Source organism: Aotus nancymaae, unplaced genomic scaffold (assembly GCF_030222135.1).
Source record: "Aotus nancymaae isolate 86718 unplaced genomic scaffold, 86718_ANA_hifiasm-v0.15.2.pri h1tg000011l, whole genome shotgun sequence".
Taxonomy (NCBI): domain Eukaryota; kingdom Metazoa; phylum Chordata; class Mammalia; order Primates; family Aotidae; genus Aotus; species Aotus nancymaae.
This window is the reverse complement of record NW_026988422.1, coordinates 76,745,653-76,770,325: the sequence shown is the minus strand read 5'-3', so window position 1 is coordinate 76,770,325 and position 24,673 is coordinate 76,745,653. Positions and strand designations below refer to the sequence as shown.

General features: G+C 37.2%; 1 protein-coding gene across 5 annotated transcripts in view; it reads right to left on the bottom strand.

The window, feature by feature from the left end:
- UNC79 (unc-79 homolog, NALCN channel complex subunit) overlaps positions 1–24,673 on the bottom strand; it is a 272,118-nt gene that overhangs the window by 236,270 nt on the left and 11,175 nt on the right. Inside the window, exon 1 of one of the 5 annotated variants that reach the window (XM_064375186.1) lies at positions 19,004–19,057. The exons of the other annotated variants lie outside the window; for them this stretch is intronic. The gene's annotated coding sequence lies outside the window, so the exon portion shown is untranslated. Of the gene's footprint in view, positions 1–19,003; positions 19,058–24,673 lie in introns of those variants that run through there. 5 annotated transcript variants of the gene reach the window in all.

Below are 24,673 nucleotides of genomic sequence, written 5' to 3'. Positions count from 1 at the left end.
GTGTAATCCACCAAGTCACTCAAGCAAAGCATTCTAAAACTCATCCTTGACAGTCCCTATTCCCCTTGTACCTCACTCCTTTAATCCAATCCATCGCTAAGTCCTATTAATCACTAAATCCCATCACTAAATCCTATCAAATACATCTCCCAACTGTCTTCTGTTCTTTATCCTCACTGTCATTACTCAGCAGCAGCATCTCCTGATCAAGTCTAACAGCCTCCTGACACAGTTCCCAGATTTCTTCTTGCCTCTTTCCACTTCTTTCTCCTCAGAGCAGCCAAAGAGATCTTTTTAAATTATAAATTGCTTCATACTGTCATAAACAGTAACCCCTGCTCAGAGTCCTTCAGGGGCTGCCCACTGTCTTCAGGACAAAATCCCAAATCCTCCTTAGTGTGGTCAAAGTCCCTGTCTATCTTCCAACCTAATGTCATGACACAATAGCCAGCACTGTTGTGGTTTATTTATTTATTTATTTATTTTATTTGTTTATTTATTTTTTTTTTTTTGAGAGAGAGAGTCTTGCTTTGTCTCCCTGGCTGGGGTGCCTGATCTCCACTCACTGCAACTTCCGCCTCCCAGGCTCATGTGATTCTTCTGCCTCAGCCCCCCAGTAGCTGGGATTACAGGCACTGGCCACCATGCCTGGCTAATTTTGTATTTTTAGTAGAGCCGGGGTTTCACCATATTGGCCAGGCTGGTCTCGAACTCCTGGTCTCAAGTGATCCGCACGTCTCAGCTTCCCAAAGTGCTGGGAATACAGGCATGAGACACTATACCTGTTTGTAGCCATGTTTTTATTTTTATTTATTTATTTATTTATTTATTTATTTTTTTTAAAGACCGGGTTTCTCCATGTTGTTCAGGCTTGTCTTGAACTCCCAACCTCAGGTGATCCGCCCACCTTGACCTCCAAAGTGCTTGGATTACAGGCGTGAGCCACCACGCCCGGCCTTCTTCTTTAAGTCTTAAGCATTTTCCTTTGTCACTAAATATTTTTAATAGAGATCCATCCCTATTTTTGAAAAATTTATTTAGCTGTACTCATTATCATAAAAGCAAAAAATTCAGGTAAGCAACAGGAAGAAGATAAAAATCATCTAAAGGGCCCACTACGTCGAAACAACTGTGTTAACATTTTGGCATGTTATCCTTCTAGAAAATTTTCTCTGCATAAATATACATTTACAAAAATGGGATTAAACTCTGTATAGTTTTAGGATCTGTTTTCCTCACTTTCTATGGACTTCTATATCATCATTTTAACGGTTTTATAATTTCCTTTCTGTAAGAGAATCATAATTTACTTTACCAATAATCTATTTCTGAGATTTTGGGGTGTTTTTCACTATTCTATTCAATGCTGCAGAGAATATTCTTTTCTTTTATTATTTTTATAGAGAGAAAGTCTTAAACTTTGCTCACTATACTACTCAGGCTGGTCTCAAACAGCTGGGCTGAAGGGATCTTCCCACCTTGGCCTCCCAAGTGCTAGGATTACAGGAGTGAGCTGCTGCGTGTGACCAGAATATCCTTTTAAATATTCTATGTGCACACATCTTTAATTATTTCCTTAGAATAAATTTTTAGTTATGGAATTGCTGAGTCATACAGAAAGCACTCCTTTTTAAAGCTTGGTAAGAATTAAGAAATCGTCCTTCAGAAAGACAGTACCTGTTTATATACCAGCAGAGTATATACATTATTAAGTGTGAATAACATCTCTTGAGTATCCATCATGGACTAGTTGCTCTATATACTTATTTTTAATCCTGGCAATAACTTTGCAAGGTGGTCACTATTGTTACCATTAAAAGTTGAATAAGCCAAAGCTCAAAAACAGTAAGTGACTTTTCCAAAGGCACAAAGCTAATAAATATAGAACTGATAGTTTAACAGGCTGTAAGCCATCCTTTTCCACCACACCACATTGTTCTTTAATTACTTTTACTGGTTTAATAATATTCAGTGATACAGATTTAGCATGAAATACGGACACTTCCCCTATTCTGTTGTTCGGCATTTAGGTTATTTCCGATATTTCATTAAGTAATACTGCAGTGAGCAAACAAAATATTAGACTATTTAGAATATTAGACTAGTTATTTATTTCTTAGAAAACTCAAAACAAAACATGTTTATTTCACTAGTTCTGCCCTTTACTTCTTGAAAAATCAGATGCCTTTCACTCTTCAAGGCCCATCTTAAAAGTTACATCGGCCGGGTGCAGTGGCTCATGCCTGTAATCCCAGCACTTTCGGAGGCCGAGGTCAAGAATTTGAGACCAGCCTGGACATGATGAAACCCTGTCTCTACTAAAAATACAAGTTAGCCAGGCGTGGTGGCACACACCTGTAATCCCAGCTACTAGGGAGGCTGAAGCAGGAGGATTGCTTGAACCCAGGAGGCAGAAGTTGCACCACTGCACTGCAGCCTTGAATGACGCCTTCTAATTGACTCTAAACATTATCAATACCTCCTTTTTCTGACTACCCAGAGCATGGTTATCTGCTTCCAAAATTCTTGCACTTCATTATATAAATATTTCACTGATTATAAACTATTCTAGATGGTTCTAAATTAGTTTCATGTTTGCAAATCTAGTTTCCCTAATAACACTTTAAGATCCTTGGAGACAAAATCATCTTATACTTCATTTGTACACCCTTGGGACTTGTCACAATGCTAGGTACATAGCAGATGGTCAACAGCAGCACAGGGATTGACATGAATTGAAAGTTTAAATGTCAATTATCTGTAGTCCTACTGATATTCCCTAAATAACTTGTTTAAAATTCTAATATCATTTACACAAATAAGTAATTTCAAGATGAAATCTGCTTGTATAACATACAAATAATGCAGTACTCTTTTTCATGATTTATTTCCTTCCACCTCTCATTCCAGTGGAACCCCCCAACATTTTATAGGTTCTTCATTATCATTTGCAGTACTCATTTTTTTTCCTGCAAATTGGCTACTCCAACTTTATTTTTAATTACTTGGACGCCAAACATGTTGAGTCATGGTGTTACCACAATGCCCTGCAGAGATCCCCGGGAAGGAATGTGAGTTCCCACCTACAGCTATGTGTGACTTCAGAAAGCAAATCATTTAATATGTATGAGCCTCAGGAGTTATTTGTTTGCTCTGTTCTGTTTTTGCTAAATGAGAAATTAAAGTAACATTTTCCCCACATTCTTTGGCAGTGCTAGTTATTAAAATTGTAGATTTGATAGTATATGTAGATTTGATCATATATCAAATTGTAGATTTGATAGTATATTCCATTTTTATTGGTTTCTTCTTGCATAACATAAAGTCTAAGACTTTAAAGATGATTTTCTGTCATTGCTCCCTTTTAAGCCATTCATCTTCTTTTCATTCTAAACTGTCATTAAGAAATGATAGACATAAATAAAGAGGATTTGGACATGTTTCACAAATGTGCATTGCTATAACTGTTCACCACAATGATTTAAGTAAAAATTATGCCTGATACCTTTTTAATTTTTTCTCTTGATTAGTGGATCAATAAGGAAACCGACATCTTCCTCAATTACCTGCCACTGCCTATCTGTCTTTACTCACTATTTTTGTGTCTTTCATGTCGACTAGATTCTACTTATCGGCACTATTGGTTCGATCTAGAAATCAGCTCAAGGGTCTATTCTCTTCTCCGTCCACATTGACATCGCCTTAATTCAAGCTTGTATAATCTTTTTCCTAGATTAATTGCTGTGATGTCCAGACTGATTCCCTTTTGATCCTTTTTGCACATGACACCCAGTATGATCTTTCTCAAATTCAAATCTTCCTCATTTTCTGCTGATTGAAATCCAAATAATTAACTTAGCATATCGAGCCCTGCATGAAGAGCTCCCTACTCACCTGTCGGGTTTCACCTTCTGCCTCTTTTCCTTGTGTCACACACTTCAGTCATACTGACTTGCAAAACTCTAACTCATGACGCTGCTATTCTTCCATGGTTCTAGACACATTCTCTACTACAGGAATGCAATCCACACTTCTTTGGCTAAATCCCAAAAATTCTTTTTTTTTTTTTTTTTTTGGAACGGAGTTTCGCTCTTGTTACCCAGGCTGGAGTGCAATGGCGTGATCTCGGCTCACTGCAACCTCCGCCTCCTGGGTTCAGGCAATTCTCCTGCCTCAGACTCCTGAGTGGCTGTGATTACAGGCACGTGCCACCATGCCCAGCTAATTTTTTGTATTTTTAGTAGAGACGGGGTTTCACCATGTTGACGAGGATGGTCTCGATCTCTTGACCTCGTGATCCACCCGCCTCGGCCTCCCAAAGTGCTGGGATTACAGGCATGAGCCACCGCGCCCGGCCCCCAAAAATTCTTTAAAGCTCAGCTATGCCCATTTCCCCTGTAGATAACTAACCTTCCCTACAAACTGAATTACATGCATCTCCTCAGTACATTCATAGCACACAAGACTTCCCTCTATCATGGATGGCATTTATCAACACAGGCTACAATTATTAACTCAATGGCTGTCTCCTCCACTAGGCTATCAGAACCTTGAGATCAGAAATGGTCTCTCTAATTTAGTATACCCAGCATTTAATAAGTGTCTGGTCCTAAATGTTTGCTGAATGACTGAATGAAGAAATGAACAAATGAGTGAATGAAAGAATGAATGAATTGCCACATGACTCTTGGTACAATGGAGCAGTTTAGAATTTATTTTCCTTTCATGGGCTAGTTTTGATTCTTGGATATAACACTAAAGTTTTCACTACCTCCTCTTCCTACTACTCATAGGAAGAACAATTTGTACCACAAGAACTACTTGTATCACTTTCCTCCAGAATCCCCCAAATCCACCACCATCCATTTTGGGGTATGGAGCTGGTCTGGCTGAAAGCTTGAGAGTGGAATAAGGATGGGATTATATCTTCAACGATGGAGTGAGATCAAAGAATACCCATTCCAAGAGTCAGAAGAGCAGACAGACAGCCCCACTCTAAGGAACTAACTGCGAGAAAACATGCACGGCCTCATGGTTATAGGATGATATGTGCCCCACTCTCACCCTTATCATCTCAGAGAATACTCAGAGCAGAGGCATATAAATATTTTTCATTCTCTGAGTCAGTCTTGACTAAGATTAGAGCTATGTACCTCTAGGTGCAGGAAAGTGAAACACCCTTCATAGAGGCACATACCTAAGGAACTTTTGGGAAAAATAATCTTAGGAGGAGGAGTAGAAAAAATACAGGGCTTAGCATAGCTAACATTGGCCCTATTCTATTCAGAATGAGTTAGATTCCCTTTCTCTGTTGGATTAGAACCACAGAGAAGAGGCCCTGAGGGTAGAAGGTGTCCAGGCTACCCATTGGCAGACACTCGTCATCTACCTTCAATAGTCACCATTGTCCCCTTCCACTCTTTCTATTTATTCTTGAGTATTTAAAGTATATCCTATTCATCACATTATTTAACTTATCAATATTTTCATATAATCTCTCACTAATAAAAACACTAACAACATAATCACATACTATTATCATACTCAATAACATTAATAAATAAATCCTTTACTATCAGGAGCCAAACAAGATTTGAGGGGTATTTTCCAAATTCCATAAGCTCCCCTCCCTCATTCCCGGATTAACAACTATCACTGCACTCACCAGGCTCCTTAGGAAAACCACAGAAACACTGAGAATATGGGCTTTGGGGTTTCTTAGTTTCCATTTCTAGCCACATATTCCAGCTTTTCCAAGCCTTTCATCATTCACTTCATCATACATCTGTAATTTTCTGCAACTCCTACAAGAGTCACCTCAACCCTCTTCCTTACCTCATCTCAACAATTAGAGCTTTATACACACACACACAAACACACACACACACACACACACACACACAAAAGCAATCCATTTTACTGATGAGAAAAACAAACTAAAACAGAGGTACCAAGAATCCAAATCCAGGGGTTATTTGAATTCTAGCTCCTCTATTTACTATGAGAACATGGATAAAGTCATGCACTTCTCTGAGTCTCAATTTCCTAATCTATAAAATGAGGGTAATCATATCTATCTCACAGAGTTGCCATAAGAACTTTAAAATATTGCATATATAAACTACCTAGCACAATGACTGGTGCCTAGTAGATAATAAATTACTACTATAATTAGCCATTACAGGTGAGTTTCTCTTCTTCCCCTTTCCCAGTCTAATACTCTGCCCCTTAAAATGGTGTAACCTGTGGAGTAAAGAAGATGTAAGACATACCAGTGATCTTGTGTCATCAATAAAATCAAGCATAGCCCCCTACACACACACATAGACACGTGTGCATGCGCACAAGCGCACACACACACTCTACTCCTGCATACGGTACTGAAATGTAGTTCTATCTTCAGAGACTTATCTTGTAAAGAATAAAAGACAAATGCAGCTAATAAAAAAGGTATATTCAGAAATGGAGATGTAGGGAGAACAAAGCAACAATGCTCTGTTTGGCAGTTGTAGTAGACAAGCAGAGTTCTTTGTAAATCCTTGATCAAAGAATGATCCCCTCCTTTGAGGAAGGTCATCTTCTTTAACGGAAAGCAAAACCTCATAAAAGACACAAATGAAGGGCTGTGGAAGAGGATACACAGGTAGAGAGGCTGAACAGTTCAAAGGATGTCAGATGTCACAAATGGCATTGTTAAGCTCTTCCAAATATTTGCATACTTACATACATAGTCTTCAGCCAGTTTTGGTTCCAGGTAGCAAATGTTACCTGGCACTTTCAGCAGACAGGGGAAGTCAGCAAAGAATATTCCTGTTCTTTGGTAAGTGACTCCAACACTATCATCCTCATTATTGTCAATATCATCACCATCATCCATTACATTTGTACAGCCATCTACATTTTTCAAGTACTCCACATACAGTATTCAATTAAATTTTTTAGCATTTAATATGTGAAAAGCAAAGTGTCCAGTCTGGGAATTTTAGACATTAGCAACAAGTTAAGCAGCAAATTGAAAGTAAAGATATCAGTGATCTTATTCATTCATCAGATATTAATTAATGAGGCACTTTGGTATATCAACATAAATAAGACAAACTCCTCACCTCTAGAAGGTCACAATAATCACAATAATGATTCTAAATTCTGGGTGTTTACTATATGCTGGTAAACATAAAAATAATAGTTGTATTGCTATTATTCCCACATTACCAATGAAAAAACTGAGGCTGAGAGAGGTTAAGTAACCTGCCCAAGATCACGTAGGGGTAAATGATAGAGCCATTTTCTGATATGTCACCTATAAAGAGAAACACTTGAACCAGCTGTGACCCCCACTACACATTTTAGCACACTAATTATGTATACACACACACACACACACACACATCCCTCTATACACACATACATAAAATCATCTAGTTAGCTTTCATACATGAATTAGTAAGACCTAACACCTGTCAATTGAAAAAAGTCTAGGCCAGATATGATGGCACATGCCTGTAATCCCAGCACTTTGGGAGGCTGAGGTAGGAGGATTGCTTGAGCTCGGGAGTTCAAGACCAGCCTTGGCAACATAGTGAGACCCCATTTCAACAAAGAAAATGCTTTAATAGCCAAGTGTGGAGATGATACCTGTAGTCCCAGCTACCTAGGAGATTGAGGTGGGAGGGCGGCTTGAGCCCAGCAGATCGAGGCTGTGAACCATGATGGCACCACTACACCCCAGCTTGGGTGACAAAGTGAGACTGTGACTCAAAAAAAAAAAAAAAAAGATTTAAAAAGTCTAAACATGGAAATGCTTCAAGTGTTCCAGAGACAGGACATCTGCAATAAATAAAAGGAAAACAACAATTTATTCCCCTCAAACCATCTATTCCTCCTCAAAAAAGGAGGTTTCTTTTCCAGTTTCTATTGCACTATTGGTCAAGAGAGCTTGTACTAGAAACTTTGAAAGTCAGATTCATTTCACAGTGTGATGAAGAAATTGATACAGGCAGTCAATTTTCCTTAAGTTGAATGTTGGATACATAATAATTTGAAATAGAATGTGGAAATCTGTTCTATTTTTATGCAACTGGGTTGGGTTATAAAAACTTACTTTTCAAAGTTTATTGAGCAGCTTCCTCAGATCAAGATTTTGAAATTAGAGAATCTCAGTCCAAAGTTTAAGTACTTCCTACCCTATTGAAAGAGTGACTGACGAGCTTGGACTTTCTAAATGACGAGATAAGAAATCTGAATATTGTGCTTATTGTACTCAAAACTGCAAGGGGAGGACAGAAACGAGCATTACTATCTTTTCAAGAAAGTATAAATTTAGACATATGGATTCAGCAAATGAAAACTAGAAAATTATTTAATCTCTCATTACAAAACTTCACTGAGCTCTCTATTTAAAAAATCATAGACTTTTGAGTAACTGAGGAATTATTTGGTGAAAATTAAATAATTTCAGGGATAAACAAAGGCTGATGACTATGAATCATTCTTTAAGTTTCTACCACTAAATGCAATTCTCAAGACATATCTCTAGTTATTGGCCATCTATCCAATCAATGTGGCTCAACTTCAAAACAAAATGATTGCACTGAAAATAAATTCTACTCCCTAAGAAGACAGAGATAACCCAGAATTGCCTAAACAAGAAGATTCATCGTAGCCAGCACTGTCCTTAAATGTCTGGCTATGTAGAAAACCTCTGGGAAATATTTGGGATCCTACTTCCATGTGGAAGCACAATTCTCTTCCATGACAGTGCTAAAATTCAAGTTGCCATTCATGATCAACCTGTACTCAAAATTCAGATGTACTTTGATTCAGAACGTACTACACAATTCAGAAGAATAATTCAGCCCATCATACAGCAATTTTTTTATTTAACTTGAAAAAAACTGAACAATTAAATATAAAATTATAACTCTCTGAAGACTGTTTTTAAGACTCATAAAACTATAACAGTATTTTTATAGTGTTCCCCATGTGCCAGGCACTGTTCTAAGCACTTTATCCTTTTAACTCTCTAAGCCTCACAACAAGTCTATGAGGTAAGTGCTATTTTATTTCCCTGCTCTAATTTTTCACAGATGAGAAAAACTCAGAAAGAAGTTACCAATTTTAAAAATTCGGCTAGGCATGGTGGCTCGCACCTGTAATCCCAGCACTTTGGGAGGCCAAGGTGGGCAGATCACGAGGTCAAGAGATTGAGACCATCCTGGCCAACATGGTGAAATCTCATCTCTATTAAAAATACAAAAAATTAGCTGGGCATGGTGGCGCATGCCTGTAATCCCAGCTACTCAGAAGGCTGAGGCAGGAGAATTGCCTGAACCCAGGAGGCGGAGGTTGCGGTGAGCCGAGATCGCGCCATTGCACTCCAGCCTGGGTAACAAGAGCGAAACTCCATCTCAAAAAAAAAAAAAAAATACAAAAATTAGCTGTAATTTTTTAAAAATACAAAATTAGCCCAATAGCTGGGCATGGTGGCGAGCACCTGTAATCCCAGTTACTCTGGAGGCTGAGGAAGGAGAATCACTTGAACCTGGGAGGCGGAGGTTGCAGTGAGCTGAGATCACACCACTGCACTTCAGCCTGGGCGACAACACCGAAACTATGTCTCAAAAAAAAAAAAAAAAAAAATTTATGCAGTCCATGTATAATCTGTTCTTTCATACATTCAGTACACGTTCATTGTAGTTAACTATGTGCCAGTTGCTGGGGATGTAACAGTGTACAAGAAAGCCACAGTCCTTGGTGTCATGCAGCATATGAGAAAGTGTAAAAAATGAACAAAAAGACAGTAAATATTTTTTAAAGATCTATAAAGATATTACAAGAGGCTAAAATACAGACTAAGAAGTGGTTAGGGAATGCCTTCTTGACATAGGATGGGCCGGGAAGGCCTTTCAGAAGAGATAATATTTAAGTAAGGTGTGAAGGTTGAGAAGATGCTGGGCATGGAAAAGTAAGAGAAAGGTTCTGGGTCAGTACTGCAAAGTGAAGACAATCATCTAAATCATATACACCTAAAATGTCACCAAACTACAGTAAAAGGGTTTTTCAAAGACAAGAAGAAAAGGAGACAAGGCAAAAAACACAAAGCAACATAATTTTTGGAAGCTTGAAAGCCAATAGACAAGTGGCCGTTGACTTGGCAGACCAGAGCAAGTCAAATCCCAGGCCAGCAGCAGTGCTAAGAACAAACTGATTCTAAAGCCAAGAACCAACTAATGTGCATCTCAGGCTTCTCAAAAGGCACAGAAATGGCAGTAACAGACAGCTTTGGAATGAGAGGTGAGGAGCAGAAGGGGGAGCTAAAAAGGGGGAGATTGGCTGAAAACTGTTTAAGAGCAATTAGAACCCTAAATTTTCTCCCCTACTTCACATGCCTGAGAGAGCACCTCTCCTCAACTCAGCATATCTGAAGTTTATTGCCAAGAGAGAAAGACATCAGAGGGTGTCCAGAATGGCAGAGACCAAACAGAATGGAAAGCCAGGATAATCTACCCAACCAAGGAGATTTGCTGACTATATGAAGTGTAAATTCTAAGTGCAGAGCTGACCAACCCCTGCCCTCCAACTCCTGGCAGCTAGATCCTTATCCTTCAGACTGGAGACCGGAAGCCTCTTTTTTTCTCTTTCCTTCTGTGAATCTGACTAGTCAAAGAGGAAATGTCTGAAGACAGTGACACCAGGAGTGTCCCCAGTAAATGGCCCTCTAACTGCTCAGGTCAGCTACTTAGATCCAACCCTTAATCATGAGTAGGCTGGGAAGGATGGCCAACCATCTAAAGAAAGCCTTTAACTGTAAGAAAGACCAGAAGGAGCAGAAAATCAACTTGAAGAGAAAGAGCCTGTAGGGAAGAAGAAAGACTTGTCTTAAAAAAAAAACCTGTTATTAATATCAGAAAGATAAGATATTCTACCTATGAATGAACAGTGTTGTGCTATTAGAAAAACAACATACAGAGAAGAAAAAAGTTTTTGTAGATTAAAAACATAATCCCAGGAATAATCAATAGAAGGTTTAGAAAATACAATTGAAGAAATTTCCCCTAAGTACAGCAAAAGACAAAGACAAAATAAGAGAGAAATGACAAATCCAGGATAATATAGGGAGTTTCAGAAAAAGGCAATAGCAAAACCAAAAGAGTTAAAACTATTAACAAAATTAGTTACGAACTTTTTAAATAATGGCAGATTAAATGAGCCCACCACAATAAGTAAAAATAGACACACAGCAATGCACATTGTCATGAAATGTCAGAATCTTGGGACAAAGAAAAGACTGTACATACTACTAGAGATTTTTAAATTTTTTATATTACTTAGGAAAGATCAAGAATCAAAATGGCTTTGAACTTCTCCAAAGCAACACTGGAAACAAGATAACAATGAAGCAGTGCCTTCAAAACTCTGAAAAACAATGCTCCCAAAGTAGAATGCTACATCCATACAAATCAAAAATGAAGGCATATTTAAACATTCATAGATGTATCCTTTCTCCTAGGAGAAGGAACACCCAGTTGTGTCTCAGGCAAGGAGGGCAATCAGTCAAGGTCAGAGCAATGTGGTTCAAGAGACAAATTGCTAAAAGTTGCCATCACCAAGAACCCCAGACCGTGCTTTTAACCCAAGGCATAATGCCTCGGCAAGTGTGGCCCAGATATTTGTTCTTGAGCCAATAAAGTCCCTACTCTCCTCCACAGTGTCCTCAAACAGCCAAGGACACTCATTTTACTCCCACAGAAAATTTCTGCTTTGACCTACTTCTAACAGCTAGAGGCAGGTCATGTTGAACTTAAGCAGAAAACATAGATTAACCCACTCCCTGACCACATTTTTGGTCAGAGTTCCCTAGGCTTACACGACCACTGCCAAAGCCCAAACTGGGGTGAACCCTTCTTTCTTAGGACTCACTTCTGACCTTGCTCAGTAACCTCCCAAGGAGGAGCTCTCAAGGACATTGAATTTAGATTGCGTCCCAGAGACTGTTTAGGACATCTTCATGATACGAAAGAGGGCATACAATTATGTATACACTTTCAAAAGTAATAATAATGTACACCCATTTATCCACCACCCAGATTAAAAGATAGAACATTTCCTGTATTTCATCTGTACTTACCTCTGATTTCATCCCCATCATTCGCCAGAGATATAAGTCCCTCTCTAAGATTTTCATTTATCATTCCCTTGCTTTTAAGTTTCATCCCGATTATGTATTACCCCAAACATTAAATTATTTAATTCAAACAACTGAAGAGCAAGCATGAACCCAGTGGCATAAAAAAAAAAAAAAAAACACAATACACATATTGTCATTGTTGAGAAGGCTCCCATATTTACAAGTTGTTTTTTTTCTTTTTAGAAAGAGGGTCTTGCTCTGTTGCCCAGGCTGGAGTGCAGTGATGCAGTCACTGCTTACTGCAATCTCAAACTCCTGGCCTCAAGTGATCCTCTGACTTCATCTTCCCAAGCTTAAAGGCAGGCACCATCACACCTGTGCCCTGTATTTATGAGTTTTGATAATGATTTCTTTATCAAAGAATAAAGAAGCTGCTGTGACTTCATTTTGACCCAGAAACAGAGAGTAGATGAATAGCCACAAGTCTAGTTCTAAAGGCAGCAGCCATTTATTTAAGAAATGGATCTAAAAACCAGAGGCTAGAGTTTAAGCACCCAAAAATAATCAGCTTAAATATGCTAAAAGAGGCGGATTCTGGAAAGAGGACAGAGGCATGGTTTTTGAGTCAACCTAGTGCCCTCTGTTAAAAATAGACAGATCAATGAGGATAACAAAACCAAAGACCCACTGACAATCTCTACAACGAAACTGGAAGACGAGGTATCACTTGACTAAATATGAAAGGATGGGGACAAACTGCTGATAGCCACACACCCATGTGGTGTCAGCATCCATGCAGGAAGACACCAAAGGAAGGCAGTTGGGTCACTAATGGTCTTCAGAACAGAACTCTCAAGTCATCAACAGGTACTCACTGGAAACTGTGGGGCCCAGTCTGAAAACAGGAGTCAAAGCAAGGAGGGAGTTCTTCAGATGATAAGATCTGAAAGTGATGGAGCAGAATCTAAAAATGAACAAACCAAAAACTACTTTTCTGAAGCAAGTGAGTGAATCCAACAAGGGAAAAAACCTTAAACTCTGAATCCCCAACTCTGAATATCTACATCTCTAACTGGCCCCTGAATCACACAAATGCAAAATAGACTCAAATCAGCCCAGCTGAAGATAAAAGATCTGAACAAAGTAAGGAACTACTGCATGGGAACAGAGTTTGGAATTCAATCCCAGCCAGGAAAATGACCCATAAAACAAAGGAAACAACACTCAGCAGTGGGAAATAACAGATCCCAAAGTCTCCAAAATTTGATATTCATTATATCCAGGATGCAACTCAAAATTACCCAGCATAAGAAGAACCAAGAAAAATAAACACAGTCCCACAATAAAAGTTCATATATTCTAATCCTGAAAGGAAAAAGATGCTAGAACTAACAGACAAGGATTTTAATAAACTGCTAAAATTATCCTCAATTATGTAAAACAAAACATATTTTCAATGTAGGAAGCTGTCGTCAGAGAAATGGGAAGTCTCAGCAGAAACGGGAAAATCATAAAAGAAGAAGAAGATGGAAATTCTAAAACTGAAAAACATAATATCAGAAATTAAAAAAAATTAACTGAACGAGCTTACAGCCATTGGACATGCACATGACAGAGGAAAGAATATGTGAACTTGAAAATAGACCAACAGAAAGTATCTAAGGTGAAGAACAGAGGAGAGGAGAGAAAAAGATTGAAAAAAAAAAAAATGAACCGAGCCTCAGAGATCAGTTAGGTAGTATCAAACAGTAAGAAGTACATATGTGTGATAGGATTACCAAAAGGAGGGGACAAAAAAGACTAGGGCAGAGAAAATATTTGAGAAATAATGGCCAGAGATTCCTCAGATTTAAGTTTTCAGACACGAAAAGACAAACACCAAGCAGAATGAACACCCAGAAGCCCATGCCAATAGAAGCCCATGTGACACTCAGACTGTTAAAAGCCAAAGACAAAGAGCATATCTTAAAACCAGCAAGAGAAAAAACAACAATTTACATACATTTTATGAATATATGACAATTAATGGCTGAATTCACCTCTGAAACCAAGAAGGTCAGAGGGAATAACATATTTAAAGTACTCAAAGGAAAAAAACTGTCAAAGCAAAATCCTATATTTAGCAAAAATCTTTAGAATAAAAGCAAAATAAAGACTTTTTCAGGCAAAAGAAATCTAAAACATTTGGTCACAAGTAGAGCTACAGTAAAAATTTTATGCTAAGGAAAGTTTTTCAGGCTGAAGAGAAATAAATTTCAGACAGAAACTTAAGTCCTCAAAAAAACAAACAGCAACGACAACAACAAAGAGCACCAGAAATGGTAAATATCTTGGTAAACGTATAAGACTAGACTTTCTTTTTTTTGTTGTTAATTTCTCTATTAACCATGTAACTTTAAAATTAAAGTTATAGCATTGTCTTGTGGGGTTTATAGCATATGTAGATGTATTACATAAAACAGTATAAACTAAAGAGGGATATGGGGCCATAAAGTTGCAAGATTTCTATATTTTAAATAAAGTAGTACATTATTAACTGTGAAAAATTAAGGGAGTACATAATAATTGCTCAGTCAACCATTAGTTTAAAAATGCAAAAAAGAATACTTAAAAAGACAGTAGGAAAACTTTAAAAGGTGAAAGGAAATGGATGGGAAACATAAGCCAGAAAAACAGTATATGAAAGTAGTCTGGAGTAGGAATATTAATATCAGATAAAATAGATTTCAAAGCAAAATATATTAATGAGGATAAGAAAGACATTTCATAAAAATAAAAGGGATACTCAACAAGAAAACATGTCATAAATGTATATGAACCTAATAACAGAGCTTCTACCAACACACGAAGCCAAAATGACAGATTTAAAGGGAAAAAGGAATTCCTTAATCTAAAGACTGAAATATGTTTTTATCAGCAACTATTAGAAAAACTAGACAAAAATCAGCAAATGCATAGAAGACTTCAACACATCATCCAACAATTGCAGAATACATTTCTTTTCAATTGGCACATAGAATGTTTACCAATATAGACTATTTGAGGCCATAAAACAAATCTTAATAAATGTCAAAAGATTGAAAGCATATAGAATATATTCTCTAACAAAAATAGAATTAAGTTAGAAATCAAAAATAAGGTAACCAGGAAAATCCCAAATATTTGAAAATAACACATTTCTAGGCTGGGTGTGGTGGCTGACACCTGTAATCCTAGCACTTTGGGAGGCCAAGGCAGGTAGATCACTTGAGGTCAGGAATTTGAGACAGACTGGCCAATGTGGTGAAACCCCGTCTCTACTAAAAATGAAAATTAGCCAGGCATGGTGGCACATGCCTGTAATCCCAGCTACTCGGGAGGCTGAGGCAAGAGAATCACCTGGACCTGGGAGGTTGAGGCTACAGTAAGCTGAGATCAGGCCACTGCACTCCAGCCTGGGCAATAGAGCAAAACTCCATCCAAAACAAACACACACACACACACACACACACACACACCTTTTTTTATTGTACTTTAGGTTCTGGGGTATGTGTGCAGATCATGCAGGATTGTTGCATAGGTACATACATGGCAATGTGGTTTGTTGCCTCCATCCCCCTGTCACCTATATCTGGCATTTCTCCCCATGTTATCCCTCCCCAACCTCTCCATACCCCCACTGTGCCTCCCCTGGACCCCCCAACAGACCCCAGTGTGTGATGCTCCCCTCCCTGTGTCCATGTGTTCTCAATGTTCAACACCCGCCTATGAGTGAGAATATACGGTGTTTGATGTTCTGTTCTTGTGTCAGTTTGCTGAGAATGATGGTTTCCAGATTTATCCACGTCCCTACAAAGGACACAAAGTCTTCACTTTTTATGGCTGCATAGTATTCCATAGTGTATATGTGCCACATTTTCCTTGTCCAGTCTATCATCGATGGGCATTTTGGTTGGTTCCAGGTCTCTGCTATTGTAAACAGTGCCACAGTGAACATACGTGTGCATGTGTCTTTATAACAGAATGATTTATAATCCTTTGGATATATACCCAGTAATGGGATTGCTGGGTCAAATGAAATTTCTATTTCTAGGTCTGTGAGAAATTGCCATGCTGTCTTCCACAATAGTTGAACTAATTTACACTCCCAACAGTGTAAAAGTGTTCCTATTTCTCCACATCCTCTCAAGCATCTGTTGTCTCCAGATTTTTTGCCTTGTGGTCTGAGAGACTGTTATGATTTCCATTCTTTTGCATTTGCTGAGGAGTGATTTACTTCCAATTATGTGGTCAATTTTGGAGTAGGTGCAATGTGGTGCTGAGAAGAATGTATATTCTGTGGATTTGGGGTAGAGATTTCTGTAGATGTCTATTAGGTCCTCTTGGTCCAGATCTGCATTCAAGTCCTGAATATCCATGTTAATTTTCTGTCTCGTTGATCTGTCTAATGAGTGCATATATATTTAGGATCGTTAGCTCTTCTCGTTGCATTGACCCTTTTACCATTATGTAATGCCCTTCTTTGTCTCTTTTGATCTTTGTTGGTTTAAAGTCTATTTTATCAGAGACTAGGATTGCAACTCCTGCTTTTTTCTGCTCTCCATTTGCTTGATAAATCTTCCTCCATCCTTTATTTTGAGTCTATGTGTGTCCTTGCACGTGAGATGAGTTTCCTGAATACAGCACACTGATGGGTCTTGACTTTTTATCCAAGTTGCCAGTTGGTGTCTTTTGATTGAGGCATTTAGCCCATTTACATTTAGGGTTAATATTGTTATGTGTGAATTTCATACTTCCATTTTGATGCTAGCTGGATGTTTTGCCCATTAGTTGACACATTTTCTTCATTGTGTTGATGGTGTTTACCATTTGGTACATTTTTGGAGTGGCTGGTACTGGTTGTTCCTTTCCTTGTTTAGTGCTTCTTTCAGGAGCTCTTGTAAAGCAGGCCTGGTGGTGATGAAATCTCTGAGTAATTGCTTGTCCATAAAGGATTTTATTTCTCCTTCACTTATGAAGCTTAGTTTGGCTGGATATGAAATTCTAGGTTGAAAGTTCTTTTCTTTAAGGATGTTGAATATTGGCCCCCACTCTTCTGGCTTGTAGGGTTTCTGCCAAGAGATCCACTGTGAGTCTGATGGGCTTCCCTTTGTGGGTAACCCGACCTTTCTCTCTGGCTGTCCTTGGCATTTTTTCCTTCATTTTAACCCTGGCGAATCTGACGATTATGTGCCTTGGGGTTGCTCTTCTTGAGGAATATCTTTGTGGTGTTCTCTGTATTTCCTGGACTTGAATATTGGCCTGCCTTGCTAGGTTGGGGAAGTTCTCCTGAATATCCTGAAGAGTATTTTCCAGCTTGGATTCATTCTCTTCGTCACATTCAGGTACACCTATCAAATGTAAATTAGGTCTTTTCACATAATCCCATATTTCTTGGAGGCTTCATTTCTTTTCACTTTTTTTTCTCTAATCTTGCCTTCTCGTTTTATTTCATTGAGTTGATCTTCAGTCTCTGATATTCTTTCCTCTGCTTGGTCGATTCGGCTATTGAAACTTGTGTATGCTTTGTGAAGTTCTCGTGCTGTGTTTTTCAGCTCCATCAAGTCATTTATATTCTTCTCTAAGCTGTTTATTCTAGTAACCACTTCATCTAACCTTTTTTCAAGGTTCTTAGTTTCTTTGCATTGGGTTAGCACATGTTCTTTTAGCTCTGAGAAGTTTGTTATTACCCACCTTCTGAAGCCTGTTTCTGTTAGTTCATCAGATTCATTCTCCATCCAGCTTTGTTCCCTTGTTAGTGAGGAGTTCTGATCCCTTGGAAGAGGAGAGGCATTCTGGCTTTTGGTGTTTTCATCCTTTTTCCACTGGTTTCTTCCCATCTTCTTGGCTTTGTCTACCTGTGGTCTTTGTAGTTGGTGACTTTCAGATGGGGTCTCTGAGTGGACATCCTTTTTGTTGATGTTGAAGCTATTTCTTTCTATTTCTTAGTTTTCCTTCTAGCAGTCAGGCTCCTCTGCTGCAGGACTGCTGGGGGTCCACTCCAGACCCTGCTTGCCTGGGGATCATCCATGGGGGCTGCAGAACAATAAGGGTTGCTGCTGGTTTCTTCTTCTGTTATCTTCGTCCCAGAAGGGTACCTGCCAAATGTCAGCCTGAGCTCTCCTTTATGAGGTGTTTCTTTGGGTATACGGGGGTCGGGGAGCTGCTTGAGGAGACACTCTGTCCCTTATAGGAGCTCAAGTGCTGTGCTGGGAGCTCCATTATTCTATGCAGAGCTGCTGGGCAGGTCCGTTTAAGTCTGCTGCAGTGGAACTCACAACTGCCTCTTTTCTCAGGTGCTCTGTCCTAGGAAGGTCGGGCTTTATTTATAAGTTCTTGATGTACTGCTGCCTTTTTTCATAGATGCTGTGCCCTGCATGGAGATAGTCTAGTCACAGTCTGCCAGCAGAGGCATTGCTGAGCTGTGGCGGGCTCTGCCCAGCTGCTGTGTGAACTTCCTTGAGGCAGTTAGGAATGGCAGACTGCCTTGGTATTGGTGGACTGCCTCAGTAGTGGCAGACGCCCTTCCCCCCACCAAGCTGGACTGTCCTGAGTCCAGCTGCGCTTGCTGCAAAACTCTCAATCCAGAGCATTTCAGATTGCTTGTTTTGTGGGGGTAGTACCCACTGAGCCAGATCACCTGGCTCCCTGTCTCAGCCTCCTCCCTTTAAGTTGAATGGGCAGCTCTGTCTCCCAGGCATTCCAGGTGCTAGTTGAAACAGCCGCCCAGATTTGTGTGAGTTTCTGTGTGCCAACCCGTGGCACCAGCTGAAGCAGCCATGCTGGAAACTCGTGGCACTTGGAATCTCTTGGTCTGTGGGCAGCGAAAACTCATTTGGAAATGCAGTGATAACTCACCCTCTGTGTTGTTCTTGCTGGGAACTGCACTCCAGAGGTGTTCCTATTCAGCCATCTTGGATCCTCCGCCTACTTCTAAAGAAACTTTGGGTCAAAGAAAAGTATTGCAAGATAAATTAGAGAATATTTTGAACTGAATAATGAAAATGCAACACTTGTAGAATGCACTTAAAGCAGGGCTTACAAAGAAATGCATGGCTTTCAAGTGCCTATATTAAAAAAAAGAGATTTCAAATTAATAATATAATTTTCACTTGCAGAAACTAGAAAAAGAAGACCTAATTAAAACCAAAACAAACCAAAGGAAGGAAACGGTATAAATAAGTACAAAAATTAATAAAATAGGAAACAGAGAAAATCATTGAAACCAAAAGTTGGTTGATCAATAAAATTTATAAACCTCTAACCAGACAGGTGAAGAAAAAAAGAGACATAAATTGCCAATATCAGAAATAAAAAAGGAACATAGCAACAAATTCCATAGATATAAAAAGAATTATAAGTGATTATTACAAATAACTTTATACCAATAAATGGCAACTAGACAACATGGACAAATTCCTTAAAAGACACAAATAGCCATAACTGACCTAAGAAGAATTTAAAGCAAACAAAAATGGTAAACAGCTCTTTATCACTTGAAGAAACTGAATTTAAAATTTGAAACCTTCCCACAAAAAATGAACCTCCAGGCTCTGATAGCTTTGATGGTGCCTTTATTTTAAAAAATCAAGGAATCATTATCAATTCTACACAAACCCTTTCAGAAAATAACTCATTTTATGAAGCCAATTTTATCCTGATTTCAAAACCAGACAAGGATATCACAAGAAAAGAAAACTACCGGCCAATATATCTCAAGAAAACACAGATACAAAACTCCCTAACAAAATATTAGAAAACTGAATCCAACAATATTTTTTAAATATATACATTATGACCAAATATGATTTTATTCAGGAATAAAGGAATGCAAGGTTGGTCTAATATTCCAAAATGCTCAAAGCTTTCTATCTAAGGTCAAGAACAAGACAAGAACACTCACTCACATCACTTTTATTTAGTATTGTTCTGAAGGTCGTAGCCAGTGCAATAGGCAATAAAAAGAACTAAAAGGCATACAGATTGTAAAGGTAAATGTAAAACTATCTTTATTCACAAATGGCATGACAATGCATGTTGAAAACCTTTAATTATATCTATATATATATATAGATTTTTTTTTTTCTTTTTAAAAACAACTAATCAAATATATGTGAGTGTGGCAGGGGTACAGGATGTAAGACCAACATGAAAAAGCTATTGTATTTATCTATACTAACAACAAATAATTATAAAACAAAACTTGAAAAAAAATCCACGCACAAAAATACTTAGGAATAAATTTAATGAAAGATGTTACAACTCGCAAATATTGCAAAAGAGAATTAAACAAGACATAAATAAGTTTAGATATATGTCATTCCAAGGATTGGAAGACTCAATGTTGTTAAGAAAGTAAATCTCTCCAAATGGATCTATAGACCAAAATCCAAATAAGCTTCCTCTGAAGCAGATTACAAGTTGATTTTAAAATTTACATTTTAGAATGGAAAGCAAAGAACTTAAAACAGCTGAAACAATTTTGAAAATAAGAAAAAAGTTGGAAGACTGATAGTACTAAAGATCATATGCCATCGACATAAGGATAGATGAATAAACAAAATGGAGTCCAGAAACAGACCCACCACATATATGGGTGATTGACTGTTAACAAAGGCACTGAGATAACTTAATAGAGTTAAGATACAACTGGATATTGTACATGGAAATAATGAACCTCAAACTTTACCTCACATTATACATAAAAATTAACTCAAAAATGTTTATAAACCTAAATGTTAGAGATAAAACCATTAAACTTCTAGAAAAAAATACTGAAGAAAATCTTTGTGACATGGCTTTAGGCAAAGATTCCTTAAACAAGATACCAAAAGTGCAAAGGATAAAAGAAAATAATTGCAAATCGGCTTTATAATTTAAAAGTCTTGCTTCTCAAACGTCATTGCTAAGAAAACACAAAGGTAAGCCACAAATTGGAAGCAAAATGTTTCAAAACAACAAACTTGTATTCAGAATATATACAGAATTCTTGCAACTCAATAAAAAGACAAAAAAAAAAAAAAACACAATAAAAATAGACCAAAGATTGGGACAGACATTTCCTAAAAGAAGATATACAAATAGTGAATAAGCACATAAAAAGATTTTCAACATCACTAATCCTCAGAGAAATGCTAATTAAAACCACAAGATACCACTGCATACCAACTAGAATGACTAAAGTTAAATAGACTGTGAATACCAAGTGTTGGTGAAGATGCAGATCCACTAAAACTCTCTCTTACATTGCTGGTGGGAACATAAAACGTTACAGCCACTTTGCAAAATAGCATAGCAATACCTTATAATGGTAAACATTTATTTACCATACTATCAAGCAATTCCACTCCTAAGTATCCAACCTAGAGAAATAAAAACATATGTTCACATGGAACCAGGTATGCAAATATTCATAGCAGCATTATTCATAATGGCCCCAAACTGGAAACAATCCAAATTTCTATCAATGAGTGAATGAATAAACAAATTGTAATATACATAAGCCATGGACTATATAGAGCAATAAAAACAAACAAAATATCAATTAACCCAACATTAGTGACTCTCCAAAACATTATGCTAAATAAAAGAAGTCAGACAGAAAAGACTGTGCACTGCATGATTCCATTTACATGAAATTCTATAAAAGGCAACACTAATAAAGAAATGTCTTTCTGAAACTGGGAGTTGAAGGAAGGGAACAAGAGCAAAGAATACAAGGAATCTTTTTAAGGTAAGGATAAGGGTCTTAAGGGTCTTTTTTTTTTTGAGCCTGAATCTCCCTCTGTTGCCCAGGCTGGAGTGCAGTGGCACGATCTCGGCTCTTTTTAACCTCGATCTCTTGGGCTCAAGCAATTATCCTGCCTCAGCCTCTCAAGTAGCTGGGGTTACAGGCATGTGCCAACGTGCCTGGCTAATTTTTGAATTTTTAGTAGAGACAAGGTTTTGCCATGTTGGCCAAACTGGTCTCAAACTCATGACCTAAACTGACCCGCCCACCTTGGCCTCCCAAAGTGCTGTGATTACAGGTATAAGCCACCATATCCGGCTGGGACATGGGTCTTTATCTTTATTGTGGTAGTGGTTATATGACTGTATATACTTAGCAAAATTCATCAGTCTGCACTCTGCAAATTGGTGAATTTTATTATTTGTCACTATTTCCACATAAACAAAAAAAGGACAAAATGACACGTATCCTAATATGTATGTATTTGGGTATGTCTAAATTAGAAGACATGGTGATAGTAGTCAAATGCTTGTACTTATTTATAATGAATAAGTTGAATTTATGCAAAGTAAGATAATATTCAACTGAATGTTGTTGACTTTTTTATTTATATCTAACATTTCAAATTAAGGGCTAAATCAATATATATTTCTATATACATGTAGAATCACCATGAATAGGCTAGTTCACATGTAGACTAATAAAGGTATATTGTATAGGGAATTCTAAAAAAATCTAAATGAAATGAAGAAAGAGAGTTTTAAAACATACAATAGAAAATGATCCATACAGAAGAAAAGCAAAAAATACCCAACATATGTATGATAGGGATTGCAAGAGAAAATGCCAAACAATGGAACAAAACAAGTATTAAAACTGTATCTCCAGAAACTGTATTTCCTAAAATTAAAAAATATATATATTGAAATTATTGAAAGGACATACTGCAATTATTTCAGCATGACCAACAATGAATCATATTATAGTTAAGGCTAGTTAAAAGAAGATTTATAAAAAGACTAAGCCACTAAGAAAACAAGATTGTCATTGGACTTTTCACCAATTCTTAATGCCAAAAAAAAAAAATGATGTGACAAATTTAAAATAAGCAGGTGAAATATAAGTCAAAGATTTTATATCCACCCAAGCTGACTTCCTAGTACAAAGTTGCAAACTATTATAAACTTGCCAAAACTCAGGCAATAATTGATTCTGTAAGCCCTTCCTAAAGAATCTATTAGAAATGGAGATTTGGACAACCAAAAAGACTGAAAGACAGCAGTATAAGAATGAGTGATGAGTATTAAATATAAATTTACCTGTAACACAAAGCTAAACCATGATTATAAGAAAGAAACTGTAGTATATATAATACAATTATCAAAAATCAGGGGGCACGGAGGGCATATGGATATGATTGTTTAGTAGGTATTAATTGCAAACAAAATGACACTATATTATATCAGATACTGGGTTAGAAGGAGGGGAGAGAGAAGAGGTTATAAGCTAATTGCAATATTATTCAATGTAGGGAACTACTTAGTCCAAAAACAAGTGGACTTGCAGTATTATATAGAAGTATTGGTATAAAGTTAACCAACAGAAAAAATGAGCAAATAAAACCCATTGCATAATGAAAGAGTTTAGATATAAAAGGCGTAAAAATAAAACAAGATGATAGAACTGAGGCCAAACATATTAATCATATCAGTAGATGTAAATGGGCTTAACTCACCTATTAAAAGAAAAGGATTTTCAGATTGGCTAATAAAGCAAAATCCAACACTATGCAGAATATAAGAGACACACCTAAAACAAAGAGATTCAAAAGAGTTAAAAATAAAAGGATGGCAAAAGATATATTAGGCAAACACAAATAAAAAGAAAACGGGGTCAGAGTCATAATACCTGACAAGGTGGAATTCAGATCAAAAAGCATTAAAATAGATAAAGAAGTGTACTTTATAGTGTTTAAGTCTACAATTCACAATGAAGATATTAGTTATTAGTATTTATGCACCCAGTAACACAGTAATAACTTGGATTAAGCAGCAACCTACAGAAGATACAAGGAGAAATAGACAGAAACTCACTAAAAAAGGAAACTTTAACATACCTCTCACAATCCAAGATCAAGTGGACTAAAATTTTTAAAAAGGTATAGAAGACCTAAACAACATTAACAAGGTAGATCGTATACATATACATCAAACTCATATTATTGTATCAATAATAATAGAGATTACAACTTCAAGTACAGATGTGGTATTCAGAAAAACTGACTAAATCTTTGACACAGCGAAAACCTCAATGTGCTAAAGAATAGAAATGATGTAACTAGCATCCTCAGACCATAATACAATAAAATTAGAAATCAACAACAAAACAGACAAACAAAAATGCCCTTCCACATGGAAATTTATACACTTTTAAACCACTCTTAGGTTAAAGGCAAATATACAAAATTCAATTGCAGAATTTCTTGAAAATAGTTATAATAAAGCCTGACATAATCAGAATCTGTAGGCTACAACTAAAGGAAGTGTCCAAAGAAAAATATATTGTACGAAATGCCTATGTCAATAACAATTTTTTAAGAAAATAAATTAAAACCAACTCAAAAAGTTAGAAGAATACCAAAATAAAACAAAGAAATCAAGGAAAAAGTAATCAAAAATAAATAATAAAAACAAATTAATTTAGAAATGCCAAAAACTGGAAGTAATAAATAAATCAAAATAACTGGTTTCTTGAAAAAGAAATTAGAAAAATAGATAAACCACTAACCCAATTTTTTA